Here is a 6,081-nt window from a genome sequence, read left to right as displayed (position 1 = left end):
CAAGCTGGCCAACAGGATTATTTCATACCATCAACGTCACATTCACTATAAATTAGAAAGTTTGCTGCGAAGTTTGCTCTCTCCCTTGATGGCTGCCATCCTGAGAACTTCGTGCCCTGGTGCCGGACTCCGGAGGCCTTCCCCTCCTCCTGAAGCTGTAGCGCTTGCAGTGTCCGACATTTGCTGTCCACTGCTGGGAGTGCACAGCTTCCTACTGATGTAATTGGCTGAGTATAATCTTTGCATATTCTGTATTGGTGTCAGGATCAATATCGGTTCTTTAGTGCTGTTAATTATCTCAGATGTTAAATATCTAATCTTATTCTATTAAATCTGTTTATACTTCAGCTCCCGGGTTTCCTTGCTTTTCCCTGATTCCCCTTCCCGGGTGGGGAGGGGTCATCGGGTGATAGAATGATTGTCTAAATGACAACAAATTGTTATGGGTCTCTCAAACCATAACAGAGCTGTTGACTGCAACCCTTTGAGTGTGGCCATCCAGCCAATTCCTTATCCACCAAGTGGTCTATTGGTCACATCCATGACTCTCCAATTTAGAGACCAGGATGCCGTGTGGGACAGTGTCAAATGCTTTGCACAAGTCCAGGTAGGTAACATCTGTTGTTCTTTCCTTATCCACCAATATTGTAATGCCATCATAGAAGGCCACCAAATTTGTCAGGCAGTATTTGCCCTTAGTGAAACCATGTTGGCTGTCGCCAATCCCCTCCTTATTTTCCATGTGCCTTAGCAGTTTCCAGGAGGATCTGCTCCATGATCTTGCTGGGCACAGGGGTGAGAATGACTGGCCTGTAGTTCCCCGGGTCTTCCTTTTTTCCCTTTTTAAAAATGGGCATTATGATTCCCCTTCTCCAGTCAGTGGGAACTTCACCAGTCTGTCACGACTTTTCAAATATGATGGGTAGTGGCTTGACAACTTCATCTGCGAGTTCCCTCAGGACCCGCAGATGAATCTCATCAGGTCCCATGGACTTGTGCACCTTCAGGTTCCTCAGCTGGTCTCGAACCTGGTCTTCTCCTACAGTGGGTGGTTCCTCATTCTCCCAGTCCCTGCCTTTGCTTTCTGCGACTTGGGTGGTGTGGCTAGAGTACTTGCTGGTGAAGCCCGAGGCAAAATGTATGTGTGTATTTGGAGGGTGAATCTCCATCCCTAGCTCACTTTACATTTGTGTTACTTGCATCTGTATTTTTAACTTTTATTTTTCAAGTCTTTAATCAAAGTTCAAAGTGTGAGAATCTGGAAATACAGAAGTATCTGATAAGGCACTTGGTGTTTGCAGTAGCTGGACATGGGGAAGCAAAACACATTTCACTGTGGGAGCGTGTCAGTGGTGGAGGAGCTTTTCTCCAGCAGGAAGGTGAGACTGGATGGGGAGCTGTGGGAAGCTTTTTGGAAAACAACGGACACGTACTGAAGGTCAACATGAAGGAAGAGATCACAGCGCTGACACTGAAACTACTGCTACTCCCCAACAGATGCAGAATGTGTATTAATTAAAAGACCGACTTGGCAGAAACAGTAACAAAGTGTAGATAATAAGTTACAGCTGTGTTTAACCAATAATAGTTTGTGTGTATAAGTCTAGAAACCAATGAGCACAAGCCGCGGAGCTAGCCCACGTTGTAGTAAAAAGTATATAATGGTTTAAGTATTTTAATAAAGGGCTTCAGCATTGATCATATTGGTCTGCGTCTGAGTCCGTCCGCAGGGAGCGGGTGCCAGTGCCGAGGAGCCAAGGACCAGCCCCAATCCCTCGCAGGCAGGCAGCCAGCAGGCTTGGCATCAGGCACCCAGCTGTGTCCCAGCCTGTCTCTGGCAGATCCGGGCAGGACCTGCACACACACATACCCCCACAGACACATGCTGAGGAGGGGCAGGCCATGGGGCGGGGGGGAACTGGAGAGAAAACAGCCACCATTCATGCCCATCTATCTTCCTCCTCCAGCATTAAGCCATAGGAAGTCTCATCCAAAGGGCGTGGAAGTGGTTGCAGGTAGGCAAAAAGTTGCAAAAAGTGGGTGCAGCTGTCACCTGAGCAATACCACAGCCCGCCACACTGGTGCCACCAAGGGCTGGAGCGCAGGAGTCGCTGCCGCTGGAAGACATGCATGAGCTACTGGCTTCATAGTGTTGCACCATGGCTTTGGGGCTGTGGTGCACCCTGTGGCAGGAGGAGGGTCGTGCAGCTGGCACAGCATGGCTGCTGGATGCAGCCTGCTCACTGGGAAGGTTCAGCTCATCCACTGCGGCGCTTGCTGGTGAGATTATTTCCAGACCATTTGGTTTTAAAGAGCAGTACAAGAGCTATTGAATGTAAATATAAAGAAATGACTGGAAAAGAGCAACTAACTGCATTTTGATTGTCTTTCCTGTGGCAAAGGGACTTTGTCTCCTGACCAGGAATATGAATGTAGCTCTGCAGCTGCTTGTGTACAGAGAGTCTGTCAATGTCTGTGCTGAAGATAATTGAGTATTATGAGGGGCTATCAGTATGTGTGCCAGTATTGCTAATTGCATCACTGTGTGTGCAAGGACTTAATTGCAACTAATTAAAAAGTTTGAGGGAACCCAGCACTTGCCTCAGAATCTGAGTATGGTCAAAGGGGAGCTCAGGCTGACGCTGTAGGTGAGGCTTGGCATAGCAGTAGAAAGAGCTCGTTAATCCACAGAATAAGAGTTTTATTTAGACCCTCAGCCAGTTTCTTAAAAAAGAATGAGCTTTTTGGCTTTTCATGAGTTTATCAACCTAGCGAGTACATGTAATCATGGGTACACAGGGTAAAAAAATGTTGGTTTATGTTTCTATTGGACACTGTACCTTAAAGGCTTACTATTTGATTTTTGGGATTGTTAGGAAAATTTGCAACTGGCCCATGGGGACTGAGGAGAGGCTAGGACACAAAGTATAGAATTACGAGGGTAAATGTTTATTCATGAGCATGAGGTTTCACAGCCAAATTGGGGCACACTGAATGTGGTTTTACACAGGGGTCTTGTATCCTTCAAACATTCAGGTACAACACAATTTGACTAATCACTAACACCCACACTACTGATTACTAATCATACTAAAACTTTGCAAAGCAACTATACTTCTGCAGCATTCTTGCTGCTTGCCTATTGATCCAGATGTCCCTGGAGTCAGTCTTGCTATAGTTACTTATTTATGATGCCAGATGATGCTGGGAGGGTTTCAAAGATGTATTAGAGGGGCTAGGATGCTGGCATTATCTTGGTTGTCCAGGGGTATCTTTTATCCTTCATGGACAGCTCTAAGCTTCCAAGAAACAAAGTCCTTACTTCCAGGGCCCGGCTGTCCTCTAGTTTGTTTTACTTAAGCATGAACAATATCAAAGTCTCCAGTAAAATTCCACTACCTCATTAAGTTGCAGTGTATAATGTGAAATAATAGTGTATTAACAAAGTTAATACACTTTCATACTATAAAGACTGACTGATATAATAGTTAAGGAAGGGAATTTTCATAACAGGGTGCATTGTTTTTATCAGACCACAACAAAAATAAATCCCAGAGTAGAATTTTATATGAAGAAATAATGTTGGTGCACAGAAAGTGCTGACTTGTACTGTGGTCTAGTGGAGAAAATGCACTTACTTATATATTTATTGGACTGTCAGCATGTTTTTCCCATTTACATTACCACTCAACACAAGAAGTGTCAGACCCATCAGCAAACAATTTCAGCTTTCCTTTTTCCATCATTTTTTTTTTTTTTTTTAATAAATCTTCATTTAAATGAAGCAGCAAAACCAGCTTTCTGCTTGTACTCATTCTGGCTCCATTTCAGCAAAATCTTGCAAAGATAAGTACATTTCTGACTTATGTGTGTACAGTTGTGATTTCTAACTCATGCAGCAGGGTTTTGAAAGTTCCTTATACCTTCATTTCAGTAGAGATTTTTCTTTTATTTAAAAAGCACTTAGATGGAAGTCTGAAGAAGTAAGTCCCCTCTGAATTATTAATGTGCAACTGTAGCTTTTCCACCATTTTGTCATAAATTATTTGCACCTTGAGTTATATAAAATGGATGGAGTAATTCTTAAAGAATGTTTAATGTTGAGAGATATTAGTTATTTAGCTTAAATAAGTAAGTTTTAATTAGAATAAATTACTTAGGGTTATAATATGGTGTGATTTATTCTGTTTGCTTAGCTTTACTTAGCATGAGTAGTTAGATATGCTGAAGCCTTTAGGCCGCAATACAGTTAACTTTCTTAGTAATTTTCCTATCAGCTGGTACAGTGCTGTGTTTAGTCTTAGAAGGTGTTAGAAGACTCCAGACCAAAAATCACCATTGAGCTAAAAGACGCACGAACAGTGCGTGAGGGGCTGGTGTATAGATCACAAGGGTATAATTGCCCAGGGATTTCTTTGTTCAAGGTTCTTCCCTTTTCGGAGGCACCCAGCCCGGGCTGACCTTGCAGCTGCACCATTCTGTTTATTTATTTTTATAAAATCTGACACCTGAGACTCTGCTGTGGGTCGAGCCTGAAGAAGGAGGGTGCACACCCGAGAGTAAGTATGTGTGTGTGAGGAGTCGAAAGGGGCACCTGTTGACCCACTGGGGTTGCCCACTGAGAAGGGACTCTGGTCCTAGCAGTTAAAGAATCGAGTGGCGTTTGTGTGACTCCTTGAATGGTGTGTGAATGCTCAGGCAGCAGCTTCTCCTTTAACAGTTAATTTGCTCCAAATCTTACTGAGTAGGTTTTTCCAAAGCTTAGAAACTGCTGCTATGAACTACTTGGCAAATCCTAATTTGAGTTTTGTGCTAGTTGGAAATACAAACCAGACTTTTCTAAATTAGCATCTTTAATGTAGGCATAACAGACCTTCTTCACCAGCTGTTTTGCTGCTTCGCTGTAGCAGACTCTTACCCTTCCTGTTGTCTGTTCCACAGGTAGCTCATTGCTGCTTTTGCTGTGTGCCTGACAGAGATGGTAATTGCATTTTCACCGCACAATTTACTTTGCTTGTGGGTTTCAGACCAAAGCCAAGAGAGTAAGGACACTGCTGCAGAAAGCTTCTTGTATCCTTGTTCCGTGGCATATTAAACTGAAGCATCTGACGTGCTCAAAGTTAGACTAGGGTGGAAGTAAGAGATGTAACAATACCATTTTAAAACAAGAGGCTAGTTACTAATTCCTTAAAGGACATCTCATTAATGCAACATACAAAGAGTAATCTCTGCTTGTAGGTGTGACCAACTGCCGGATTTTTGGCTCAGCAGCTCTGCAGGGACTCCAGTTCAGGAAGGGAGTGTCCCATTTGCAGACATGGTACAATCAGGGATATCATCTTGGACTTGCAAGAAGAATATTCTAGAGGCAGAGTAATTTAAATGGCCCAAATGCACAAAAAATAGCCACTATGTCGTGGTTTGGCCTCAGCCAGCAACAAAGAACCACGCAGCCGCTCGCGCAACTCCCACAGCCGTGGAAAAAGAAAGTGACAGGGCTAAACTCATGGGTTAAAATAATGCAATTTAACAGAACAGCAAAAGGGAAGATGAAAACAAAACAATAACACCGATAAAGGGATATGAAGACGCAATTACAGTACTGACATTAAGTGCACCAACCAGACCCACACCACTGCAGCCCACCCCCAAGTGGTGACTGCTCTCCTCACACATGGGTCACATGGTATGGAATACCTGCCCCCTGCCATCTCCTTGGGGAAATTAACCCCATCCCTCCTGGAACCAGGACATTATCTGTCGTTGTAGAGACGGACACGACACTCAATATCCACAGCAATCGTCCTCCTTTATTTTACAAGCAGTGCTCTTTTATATCCTCTTAGCTGGTTGCTTATCTGTGCATATATTCTAACTTTCTACTTTTGCCCAATCCACTCTCACATCACACACCATTCAGCCAATACAATTGTTGATCATGCGCTGTTCATGCTCTGGGAAAAGCCAGGATGTTTGCCACCCCTTATCTTGTTTGCTCGGATCTTCTCAGGATTCTTCTGTCTCTTCAAGGGTACACGGGTATCTGTTCAGGGTCAGTGTTAAACTTGTATTTTGATCCCT

At 43.8% G+C, this 6,081-nt stretch overlaps 1 pseudogene; it reads left to right on the top strand.

The window, feature by feature from the left end:
* The window catches only part of LOC104289560, a 26,502-nt pseudogene that overhangs the window by 12,626 nt on the left and 7,795 nt on the right, over positions 1–6,081 (top strand).

The sequence above is a fragment of the Charadrius vociferus genome, unplaced genomic scaffold (assembly GCF_000708025.1).
Source record: "Charadrius vociferus isolate BGI_N301 unplaced genomic scaffold, ASM70802v2 scaffold237, whole genome shotgun sequence".
Taxonomy (NCBI): Eukaryota; Metazoa; Chordata; class Aves; order Charadriiformes; family Charadriidae; genus Charadrius; species Charadrius vociferus.
Note: the sequence above shows the minus strand (reverse complement) of the source record. Positions and strands in the feature narration are given on the sequence as shown.